Below are 13,447 nucleotides of genomic sequence, written 5' to 3'. Positions count from 1 at the left end.
CACCTTGGAGCTTTGAAGCTCGCCGGCAACGTCATCGACCCTCCGACTTGGTGTGGAGCGGCGACGATATTTTGTGCGGGGGACGTGGAGACCCCCATCCTTTGTGGAGAAGCTCCTTAGTGTAACCCGGGGCCAAGGTGACCGTGATTGTGTTCACGGAAGAGACTTGGTGGCCGAGTAGCAATACTCTTAGTGAGTGCTACAACAACGTGGATGTAGGTGTGCCTTTGTGGCTAACCGAACCACGGGATAAACACCCGCGTCAAGAGTTAGCTATCTCCTATCCCGCTCATTAAGCTTCCGCATTTCATACTAGCATTTGTGTGCCTTTACTTTCATAGAATAGTTTCTTAATAGGAAAGGCTATAGGTTGCTAAACTCTTTTGGGATAGGGGTTTCACACTAGAACAACCTAGTTGCGCATCTAGATAGCATGTTTTAGTTTAAGTTTTGTACAAACTAGTTGGAGCCATAGGTCTAAGTTTTTATTAGTGCCTAATTCACCCCCTCTCCCTCTTAGGCCAGAGCACCCGATCCTAACAGAGCTGCTATGTGATGTGACGCCGTCCCAAACAGTGCCAATAAACACTACTAGAAAAAGAGTCGTGGGCACCGGTTGGATAGAGCCTTAGACACCGGATTTCGAACCGGTACTCCGAAACCAAGACTAAAGGCGTCGGTCTAGGACACCGGGTATTTTAACCAGTGCCTAAGGCTTCCTTTGATACCGGTTGGAAAGACCAACCGGTACCAAAGTATTTTTCTCATTTATCTCAAATCCGATTTTATTTATTTCATTTATTATTGTTTATTCTTTCAGAACTGCTACGCGTACCCGAGCTCTACACTAATATACGTCCATTCATCGTGTTCATGTCAAAATAATATATGAAAATAACTAAAAGTCAAAGGCAAACATATAATTAAGTTATTTATCTATAATAATATATTTACAAATATACAAATAACATAACATCACGTTTACAAATATTTATAAATATACAAGTCATGTTTAAATTGCAATAGGACCCTCACGACGTCGATGCGGATGGTTGCCTACGCATGTGATCGTCGTGGTAGAACTCGCCTCTAGGATCCAGGATCTCCCTCATAATGAATCCTATGAGCTGCTCACACATGGCGTTAATTCGATCGGTAGAGTAAACTTCGTCCCTGATTCGACTCATCTATTATTTTGAAAAAAAGGACTGATATATTAATTTCATCGCGTTAGTATAATTAAAAAAATATACTTGTGAACGGTTTGTACGTACTCTTAGATCCTCCATAGTAGCCTTCCCACATGGAGTCAGAAGGTGCATGAACTCGCATACGTAGTACCCACACCATTAAGTTCCTTGTTTCTGTCTCGCACACTTAAGGAGAATAATTTGGATTACTTAATTAGAAAAAGGTTCATGAATCAACATACCGGAAAAATCATTCTAACGTTCAGTTCCTCCCTCCATTGACCAGCTCCTTTGTTCTTTTTCACAAATTGTTTCCAGACCCTGGGCTCAAAGTTAAGTTTGATATTGAATAATTGTTATAAATAGAAAAAGAATTTGATTGTGCAAATTAAACTTACCTGTTCAATGAGTCTAAGAAGTGTTGGATTGCGGACTGTGGGTACCTCAGAGAGTCGAACACTACAAGATTGCCGCTCTCTATGGAAAGTATTAGCGAAACCCAATGATACCTGCAGACATAGATAGCATATATACATGCATTAGACTTAGCATTTATTTAGAAATATAAAAGAGGTATGAGTGGACCATGACTTACCCATAGTTGTAGGGTATCATTATATATGATTTGTAATGTTGCCTAGTCAGGGAATCATACATGTTTTGACACGTCTTCCTATAATTTTCGTCAAGAACTTTCTTGTTGACTAGCAACGAACACATGAAGCCCAGTTGATGGTGTCATCCTTCTTTTCGGCATCTTTGAAGCTCCATACTAAATGATAAAATAGAAATTATATAGTTCACACAGATACTTACATCGCTTGTTAATAAAAAGTATTAATCTAGAGACAAGTGATACTTACAGAACCCAAATGGTGATGATAGAGACGTCGAGAGCTTGTCGACGGTGTATGTGATGTAGAACTTCGAAATACACTCAGAAGTCGTCCTCCCCGCGGAAGAAATCCTTGTCGCAAAACTTGACTCCAAACATTATCATTTCGTTCTTCGACATTTGCAGATACCATTTATGCAAATTGTACATCTGCGTGCCCAGACTCATCTCCTCTTCGTCAGTGACAAAAGGTTTTCCATGTTCATATGGAACAGCAACAACGGGAGTGACTGGGATATCCTCCATTACCCCCATTGCCTGCGCTAGCGTTAATCCTGTTTCGGCAAGAAATTCCGCCTCGTGTAGGTTTGGCACCCTCGGCACCTGGAGGGGCTCGAGTTCCTTTCGTTGTGTGCCTAGTTGAGGAATGGTCTTGCCACATTTCTTATTTCTCTGCTGGTGGGTCTTTATCAGTGTCCGGTCGTAGTCCGAGGGTTTTTTTGTGGTGGTGGGTTGTTCACACTTGCCAAAACCTTTGCTGCTACTTCTGGATCTACTGGTACCCTCTTCTCTGGGACTCTAGGTTTCAACTATTCTTTCATATAGGTAGCCACTTCCTCGTGTGTTTCCTCGTCGGTCATCTTGTAGGCTAATTTCTTCCGTGAGGCTATTTTCTTTTCGACCATTTTCTGCTTCTTTTTTGTGGGTCCAGTCAGTGGGAGGGATGATGTCTTCTTCTTTCCTTTTTTCGGTGCTAGAGGAGTTGGAGTACTCGTAGCCCTTTGCACGGGCAGAGATGGTGGTGAGGGAGGTTGTGGAGATGGTGGTGAGGGAGGTTGCGGAGACGGACGACCGGGATTCACAGGAGCCGTTGTGTTTCCAATAAGTTTGATGTCGGCCTTGTGCCACAAAATGATCCCGTGGAGTGCGTCTCCCAATGTCTTTTCTCCATCCCCTCCAACGAAATTGAGTTCAAGATTCTCATTGTCCCCGCTCATTCCAACTATCTGCTCAACTGTGACGGAGGCATAGCCAGGGGGTATCGGTATTCCATGAATTGTACTATAAGGATTCAGTGGTAGGACTGACCCGTATGCTACATGAATGGATATATTCTTAGCTCGCACATGTAGCTCGCATGCTGTTGGAATGGTGATATCATCCACTGGGTACCTATGGTGCTCCACCGCCGGTGCCTCAATCTGGGGGTGCTCAGCTGGTACGTCGGGCGCCGCCGTGGATGCACAGCTGTTGCGTCGCTAAGGGGCTGGGCTTATCACAACATCCGGCTGCAACCCAGCAATGGCCCTTTGTTGGCTCAGAGCAAGCTGCACTGCCTCATTGACCCTTGCGTCCATCTGAGATTCCAGCGACACAACCTTCTTATTCATCTCTTCTTGTAAGGCACGAATTTTCTCGTCCTGTTCTGCCTTGCTCTTTCGATGAGTCTTGTATGAGCTATCTCTGGCCCAAGCAACTTTTCATGGGACCATGCCGATGCCGTGAGCTCGTCCAGGGTGTTCAGGATTCTTTAACGCCTTGATCAGCTCATCATTCTCCCGTTAAGGCTGGAATGTTCCTTGTTTGGCCTCATCTACTGCTGTGACTAGATCGCGGGCCACTTCTTGCATTTGCTCTAGCACGACCAAAGTCGCTGGCCAGATGCCTCTATCCACAAGGTCCTGCTCTATCTTCTGCCATTTCTTAATTGCCTTCTTATACCTACTCGCCCCAAGGTAGTGGCTGTACTTCTTTTGTGCCGCATTCTTCTAGGCCGCTTCAGATATTTCTTGCGCATCCTTGGATAGCTTGTACTGTTTGAACTCCTCCTAGTAAGGTTTAACCTGAGGAAGATCGTCCCATTTCGGTTCCTTATCCTTCTTGATGTAATTGGCAAACAACCTCTTCTTGAATGTTGCAAATGCAAGGGTCATCTTTTTCAAGGCACGTTGCATCACAAGTTCTTCATCTACTCCTTCAGGAAAAGTGAACATATCCTTCAGTTCTCTCCATAGCATTTCCTTCTGGTGTGGAGGCACGGCGTGTTGTTGTTCTTCTGGATTGCTCGATTTCCAGAGTCTTGTGGTGATCGGAATTCTTGTCCAAACAACAACCCCACATTGGGTGACAAACTTGGTGCTAGCAGCCTCTGGAGCACATGGACAACTCTCTGTGACGACCTGTCTTCCCTCAAGTTTTTTGGTCAACCGGCGTCTCCCTTTTGACTGGCTCGTCTTCGATGCAGAGGACGACCGGATAAAAGAAAAGATATGTTGATCGCAAAACAAATACAGTGAAGTCACCATGCATAATTAAGATACGTACTGGAACAGGCTGCTGAGTGGGCGTCGGGGCAAAGTCATCATCTCCTTCACTGCCATCTTCAGACATATTCAGGAATGAATCAGCTGTCAGGGCCTCTTCTGCACCAAATTGATCGGCGGCGTTGGCCCTAGTATCTTCATTTATTGCATCCATCATGTATGTTGAGGCGGCCTCCTCATCATAGGGGTCCATCCTTAACTGAAACCCTAAGTGTGTGTTAGAGAGTGAGCGTGTGTGTCAGCGAGAGTTTACAGAAAGAGAAAGAGAGACTGAGCGTATGTGTCAGCGAGAGAACGTGTGTGTGTGTGAGCGAGAGTTTACAGAAAGAGAGAGGGAGAGTGAGTGTGTGTGTGTGTGTCTGTGAGAGAGCATGTGTGTGTGTGAGCGAGAGTTTACAGAAAGAGAGAGGGAGAGTGAGCGTGTGTGTCAGCGAGAGAGCGTGTGTGTGTGAGTGAGAGCGAGTGAGTATACAAGCGCCTGTGTGTGTGAGAGTGACATGAGTATAGATGATATGAGTATATATCATAGTTTACACCTAATAAAGATGATATGTGTACATGAAATTCACAATAAAAATTAAGATATCAATTTATCACTAAAACAGCTAACATCTAATAAATAGTATACTAAAGAAATACTAACTTGAGATACACTAAATACTTGAAACATCTTTTAAACATCTAAATTAAATTCTAGTTAATATCCAACTAAAAAACTAAATACACTAAATACATGATAACATGATAAATAAACTAAAAGGTACATAAAATAATTACATGCGCAATAATTAAAAAGTCAAAAAATGACACATGTACATGACACTCATTATATAAAACTAATTCTAAATATAAAAATGACACATGCACATTCGTATATATCAATCTTTGAAAATTACATCATTCGAATAATACATATACACAAAATAAATAAGTAACTAAAGTACTTAAGAAAAATTCAAACTAAACTAATTTGTAGATCTACTCCTAAGGATCTCATAGAATTTTAGTTCATATTTTTAGGATTTGTTTATGATTTTTAATGTATTTTACAAGTTCACTAAATTGAAACTAGATTTGGAAATGTGATTTTACAGATGTGCCAAAAAAATGACACATGTACATGACACTCATTATATAAAACTAATTCCAAACATAAAAATGACACATGCACATTCATATATATCAATCTTTGAAAATTACATTATCCGAATAATACATGTACATAAAATAAATAAGTAACTAAAGTACTTAAGAAAAATTCAAACTAAATTAATTTGTAGATATACTCCTAAGGATCTCATAGAATTTTAGTTCATTTTTTAGGATTTGTTTGTGATTTTTAATGCATTTTACAAGTTCACTAAATTGAAACTAGACTTGGAAATGTGGTTTTACAGATGTGCCAAAAAAATGACACATGTACATGACACTCATTATATAAAACTAATTCTAAATATAAAAATGACACATGCACATTCATATATATCAATCTTTGAAAATTACATTATTCGAATAATACATGTACATAAAATAAATAAGTAACTAAAGTACTTAAGAAAAATTCAAACTAAACTAATTTGTAGATCTACTCCTAAGGATCTCATAGAATTTTAGTTCATATTTTTAGGATTTGTTTGTGATTTTTAATGCATTTTACAAGTTCACTAAATTGAAACTAGATTTGGAAATGTGGTTTTACAGATTTGCCCCTGGAATTTAGCACTGAGGACCCTAAAAGAAATTTGAGTATCGCAATGTAGCCCCTACCATGGCTCACGGCAGGTCTGCGGCTCGATTCCAGCGAGGGGTCGCTGAACTTGGCCAGGGTGTGGCACTGGAAGGGCTAGGGACTCACCGTGTCTCGGTTTGGGGGAGTCTCGAGGCGGGGAAGATCGCCGGCGAGGTCGTGCGGCGGCGGCTTTGGTGTTCCCGTGAGGCCGGCGCTCGGCGGCGCTCGAGGAACGGGCGGTGAGGTTCAGGGAGGTGGGGTCGAGCTGCTGGAGGCATTGTCGGGGAAAGAGGATGGCCGGAGAAGGGGGCTCCACGGCGAGCTCCGCACGGAGGCGAGGAGGGCGTGGCGAGAAGGCACGCACCAAGGAGGTGCGCGGCGAGGATGGCGCGGCGAGGAGGCGTTGAAAGACCGGTGCGGCGAGGAGGCACGCAGCGTGGCCGGAGGAGGTGAGGGCTGGCGGCGTTGTGGCGGCAGAGGACGAGGAGTACGGCTAGCATCGTGGCGAGGAAGAGTAGGGAGGAAGAGAAGGGCCAGGGATATATACATAGACCCATAGGTATCGAGTGAATAAATAAACCGGTACCTAATGCAGACTTAGGTACCGGGTAAAATTCGAACCGGTTCCTTAGTATCAGCCTAAGGCACCGGGTGAAAAATTGACCCGGTACCTTAAGGTGCCCAACGGGCGGGAACGAATCCCCCCTCCCCTCCCCAGGTACCGGTTTAATATTTCCAACTGGTACCTAAGGGGGTATAAAGAATTCGTTGCCCACCGTTTCATTTTTCTTTTATGTTTTGTTTAGCTTTTGCTTTTCAGAAAGTCTTTTATTTCCCTAAATAATCATATATGGGCTTAAAAATTCACCAAAAAATTGTAGATGTCGTATTTTTTATATGTAATCACAGAAAAATTTGATGAGTGTTTTATTATTTATATCTAAGTGGGTAAAATATATTTGATGAATGTGTGTGAGTGTGGGACTATTTTGTATTATTTATATCTAAGTAGTGGAAATATATTTATTTAATATTATTATTATTTTGCATTGTTTTTTCCAGAAAGTGTTTATTTGCATGAAAAATCAAATATGGCTTCAGAAAATTCTCCAAAAATTTGGTAAATGTTGCATTGTTTTGTTTTTCTTTCCAGGGAGTATGTGTGAGAGTGAGAGTGAGTGAGTGACAATATAATATTACATGATGAGTAAAAATATAATATTAACGACTCTCATATATCTGGTCGACTGATTGGGTCAAACAAAATATTAAATGTTGATGAAAAATATTACAAGAGACAATTATTGATCTAATGGAATATTAACGATGGCTCGCTTCACAATCGTCCCTTCATTATGATCGTGGTGTGCGTAGGGAGCCTCTTCTTGCACTAAAAGGATACTTGTGTCAACCTCCACTATGAATGGAGTCATGTCTTCAATCTTGTTGTATTCTTCTTCATCTGTGACATCGTCAACTCCCATAATTTTTCTTTTACCTACCAGAACTATGTGGCGCTTTGGCTCATCTCCATCTGACTGCTTGTCCTTTGTTGATTTATTTCTAGACTTGTCCTTCTTGGGTTTGCTAAACATGTCCTGCACATAGAAAACTTGAGTGACATCCTTAGCTAGAACGAATGGTTCGTCTTGATAGACAAGCTCTTTGAGGTCTACTGTTGTCATTCCGTACTCGTCGATGTCGACACCTTTTCCAGTTAGCTTCACCCATTGGCAACGAAATAGAGGAATCTTCAATGGCCCATAGTCAAGTTCCCAAATCTCCTCAATGTAACCAAAATAGGAGTTCGTTTGGCCACTAGAGTCTATGGCATCTATACGGACACCACTATTTTGACTGGTGCTCTTGTTATATTGGGCTCTTGTGTAAAATGTGTACCCATTAATTTTATATTCTTGGTACATCAAAATTGAATTAGCTGGACCCCTTGCCAGCCAGGCTACCTGCTCATGAATTTCATCATTGCCCATGCAACCAGGTGGCGAATGTATCGTTATGATGGTTTGTAATCCATGTTTCAGACTTTGAAGGGTACCTGCTTCGCACCATTTGCTTGTGCTCCTCTATGTACAGAGCCACCAAGGCTAATTATTGCAGAACTGTGAGATGTGATTTGCTCAATGTGGCATGATCAGTGGCATTTACTGATTTCCTTACAATTGTGCCTTTTCCAATCAGCCGCCCCTCATGCCGTGATACTGGAACCTTAATTGGGCAGAGTTCATCCATATAGTCAACACAAAACTCAATGACCTCCTCTGTCACAGAACCCTTTGCAATGCTTCCTTCTGGACGAGCCCGATTATGAATGTATTTCTTTAGGACTGCAAAGTATTGTTCAAAAGGGAACATATTATGAAGGAAAACAGGACCGAAAATACCAATATCTTTGACTAGGTGAACTAGAAGATGCATCATAATATTGAAGAATGATGGAGGAAATATCATCTCAAGACTAACTAAACTTTGGACAACATCCTCTTGCAGCCTGATTAGACTCGTTGGATCGATTGCCTTCTGAGAAATTGTGTTGAGAAATACGCATAGTTTTATGATTGTTGCTTGAACATTAGCTGGTAGAATACCTCTAAGTGCAACTAGAAGTAATTGCGTCATCAACACATGACAATCATGGGACTTTACGTGTGTGAATTTTTTCTCTTTCAGGTTTAGTAGCCTCTTTATGTTCGAAGAACAGCCAGATGGGACCTTGATACTGTTCAAACAGTCAAACATACTTTGCTTCTTTTCCTTGCTAAGAGTGTAGCAGGCAGGATCTAGGTAATGACGTCCTTTATCCCTTTTTTTCTAGATGTAGGGCGGCCCATTGTTTCATATGTTGAAGATCTTGCCGCGCTTCCAGCGTATCCTTTGGCTTACCATAGACACCAAGGAAGCCTAGAAGGTTCTCACAAAGATTCTTTGTTAGGTGCATCACATCAATTGTGTGGCGGACCTCTAAGACTTTCCAATAAGGTAACTCCCAAAAAGTACTCTACTTCTTCCATATAGGTGCACGTCCATCATCACTCTGTATTATTCTGTTTCTAGGTCCTTTTCCGAATACTACTTTTATATCTTTGACCATTTCAAACACCACTTTCCCACAACGGTGCCTAGGTTTTGTACGATGATCTGCCTTTCCACCGTAGTGAGCATGCCTCCTCCTTAATGGGTGCTTGATAGGAAGAAATCGACGATGACCCATATACACGATCTTCCTACAATGTTGAGATACATGTTGTCGGTTTCATCTAAACAATGGGTGCATGCCCTATAACCCTTATTGGACTGTCCGGACAGGTTGCTTAGTGCAGGCCAGTCGTTGGTCGTTACGAAAAGCAATGCACGCAGGTTAAAATGTGCCTCTGCGTGCGCATCCCACACACGAACACCCTCTTCTTTCCACAACAATAGAAGATCGTCAATCAGTGGTTTGGTTGCTTCGGGACCGGGATAAGCACTGGCATCATAATGAACTTTCGCTTCATACACAACAAAGGAGGAAGGTTGTATATACAAAGTGACACAGGCCAGGTACTATGGCCACTGCTCTGCTCACCAAAAGAATTCATGCCATCCGTATTTATGCCAAATCTTATATTCCTCACATCATTTGCAAATATTGGGAATGTTTTGTCCACCTTTCTCCACTGGGACCCTCCAGCGGGGTGTCTCAACATATTGTCTTGCTTACGATCTTCTTTGTGCCATCGCATCAATTTAGCATTTGTTTTGTTCATGAACAAACATTTTAGATGTGGTATTAGAGAGAAATACCACATCACCTTGGCAGGCACCCTCTTCTTGATACGCATCCCCTCAATGTCACTTGGATCATCTCGAGGGATCTTATACTGACATGCGTTGCATACCGGACACGAATCCAAATTTTCATATAGGATGCAGTCATTAGGACATGCATGTATCTTCTGTGCTTCTAATCCTAAAGGACAAACAACCTTTCTTGCCTCGTATGTTGTTTCGGGCAAGGTGTTACCCTCAGGGAGTAGGCTTTATATAAATCTCAGCAACCCCTCAAATTCCTTGTCAAACAAACCATTTGATGCCTTCCATTGCAACAATTCCAATGTGGTACCCAACTTTTTCTGATCTTGTTTGCAATCTGGGTACAACAATGTTCTGTAGTCCTCCAACATACGCTTCAGATCTCTCGATTCCTTTTTTGTTTCACAAACTTCCTCAGCTTCGTGTAGCATTTGACCAAGATCATCTTCTATAATGTGTCCTTCAGTATCCTTTTTAGGCTCACCCATTGGAGTATCTTCAAAAAAGGCACCGTAATTGGCCGCAAAGTCAAGAATCATGTCCTCTTCTTCTTCATTATTATCTAGCATAATCCCTCTTTCTCCATGCTTGGTCCAAACATAGTAGTTGGGCATGAAACCACTACTGAACAAGTGACTGTGGATGGTTCTTGATGATGAGTAATCCTTCTCATTCTTACATATTTTGCATAGACAACGAACGAAACCATCGTACTTGTGTTTTTTAGCCACTTTAATGAATTCATGCACATCATCAATGAACTCCATTGAACGCCGGTTCATGTACATCCATTACCGACTCTGGGTTCACAATTCATTTATATACATCGTTAGTGTCAAAATAAATCATTCTTTAAACTATATTTGAACTAAAAAAATAAATTAAATCTCTTGCTAACTAAGTATATGGAATTTGCATCTTTGCAATGGAACCAAGACTAACTAATTTCAAGAGCATGTGTTGAAATGGAAAAAAAATCCAAGTAATTGGTTCATCAAACAATATTGGAAGTAATTAAATCTCTTTTTGACACTCCTCAGCTCATTCTCATGGTTGATTGATTCCGAAATAAATTGGGTTTCCTTGGGCCCTCGCTCCGACAGAAGGGAGAACACCAAATCAATTCTAAGATTTGGTATCTCTCTTCTGTCGGAGAAGGGCCTAGGGGAGGCCATGCAATTTGTTTCAGAAAAAGATCCATATATGCATCATTAGTGTCCTCAAAATTATATACAATTTGCAAATACAAAATTGGATAATATTGGAACTAAACTAGAATATATTATCTCACATGCATAACAATTATTATAAAATAATAGTAAAATAATCGAGTTTCGTAACTACATCTAACTAAATAATTATTTTATGCCTAATAATTTATATAACAATATCAACTAAATCATTAACTTCTTATAATCACGGATTTAATTATAGTAGTATAATAAATTAAATCTCTTGCTAACTACATCTAAAAAAATAGCACATGTATAAAATAATAGCAAACTAACCAAATTGCTAACTACATCTAAATAAATAATATCTTATGTCTAATAATTTATATAACAATATCAACTAAATTAGGTGCTAGCTACATCTAAAAACAATTATCACATGTATAACAATTAATATAACAACTATAAAGTAAATCAGGTGCTAACTACATCTAAAAATATTTATCACATGTATAAACTAAATCAAATGCTAACTACATCTAAAAAATTAATTTGCTAAAGTATGGAGAAAAAAATACTAACCTTTTAAACAAAAAAATTGCAAAAATTCCCCTCCCCTACCCTCACTCGGCTGCCATGAACAGTGAGTTCACGACAGCTTGGAGGGGGAGGGCTGGGGGTATTTATAGGCGCGCGCCAAAGTCACTGGTTGGTGGTTGGTGCCTGTGATCCGGTGCTAACTTTTACTCAATAGCACCGGATCAACTAACCAACTGGTGCCTTAGTCCCGTTCTCCTGCCGGCACCGGGTTGTGGTATGACCCGGTGCCGTTGCCTTCATAATAGACACCGGTTGGTTCCTCTAACCTATTCCTATGACGCCGTGTGCAATTGGTACCGGTTTGTGGATCTACCCGGTTCCTATGCTGCAGGCCTGCGGCATTGGAACCAGCTCGTCCCACCACCCAGTACCAATTGTCCTCCACGAGATCGATGGCGGCCAAAGGTACCAGCTGCTGTTGCAGCCGGTACTGATTCAGTACCGGCTGTAATAGCAGCTGGTACTATTTTCCTGGACCTATGTCCCGTTTTCTAATAGTGGAATGTTTGATTAGATTTTCTAGAAGAAACTTCAAGTAGACTTTATATATATATATATACACCCCACGGGGTTGCTGTGGGATTATTTTAGAGGTAATTTTATTTAAAGCGCGGCCACTCGTTGAACCAAGAAAGCTAGTCCATGTCTACATAGCAATGAATGGTTTTTTAAACGGCAAACTATATTTATTTCAAGTAACGTTACATCAAGGTGATACAATAGTACTTGAAGAATTCTTGATCTCTACCTGAAGGCACACAACCTTACAGAGACGAAAGTAGAAATCAGGTACTCTAATGACTATCAATCCGTAGACTACATAGCAATGAATGATTGATTAGATTCTCTAGTAGGAACTTGGAGTTGATCAACATATATATAGTTGTAACATACCGGTAATTGTTAGAATTAAAGAAAAACAAAGTATGTGAATAGTTATTATTAGTTTTAAGACGAGTTTGTCAAAAAAAACTAATGCTTGTGGATAAAAGAAGTTGCCGTGGTTGTTAAGCCCTCTGAATCTCTTTTCAGTGGCATGATCAACAAAGTATGTTATTTTTCTTCCTACATCAGAGTGCTCTTCTTTTCCTGTACAGTATAGTATGTTCCTCTCCTGACCTCCTTTAAGTTTTTAAATATGCATGTTAGCCATAATCAGGGCCGTACCGGCAAATCTGGAGGCCCTGTGCGAAACTATGAACTGGGTTCTAGTGACCTAGTAATAACTACTATAAAAATAACATATATGTTATAATATAGTACATGTAAACAAGATATTTCAAGAATTATCATACCTATTCACTAGTATTTGGTGCAATGCCCTGATCAAGTGTCTGATTAAGAGGAGAAGAAACTTGTGGTTCCTTTCTAATAAATCTTTCCATTGCCCCTTTCTAAGATTGAATTAGTTCATCTACCCGTTGTTTCTTTTGACGCTTTTGATAACCAGATGGATATTTCTAGAAGACATGGCTAACAATAGAAACAACAAAATTAATAGATGCATTTGGAACTAGTAATTAAAAAGCAACATTGTGTCATAGATGTTGGGCGGAACCTAGTGCAGATGTGCAGGCCTGCAGACGAGAGATGTCTGGCCGTCTGGGCGCAGGGCGCCAGGCCACGCGATCGCAGAGCGCCGAGCGGGACGCCTAGGCGCAAGGCGCGGCGTCGCTCAATGCCTGCGACGTCGCCTGGGCGGAACCTGGTGGCTGGTGCAGACGTCGCGACAGGCCTGTGTCGTCACTCGCGTCGGTCCCCGGCGAGCGGTGACGGCGGGGAAGCGG

Source organism: Panicum virgatum, chromosome 8N (genome assembly GCF_016808335.1).
Source record: "Panicum virgatum strain AP13 chromosome 8N, P.virgatum_v5, whole genome shotgun sequence".
NCBI lineage: Eukaryota > Viridiplantae > Streptophyta > Magnoliopsida > Poales > Poaceae > Panicum > Panicum virgatum.
The sequence above is the reverse complement of the archived record's forward strand: the minus strand, read 5'-3'. Positions refer to the sequence as shown.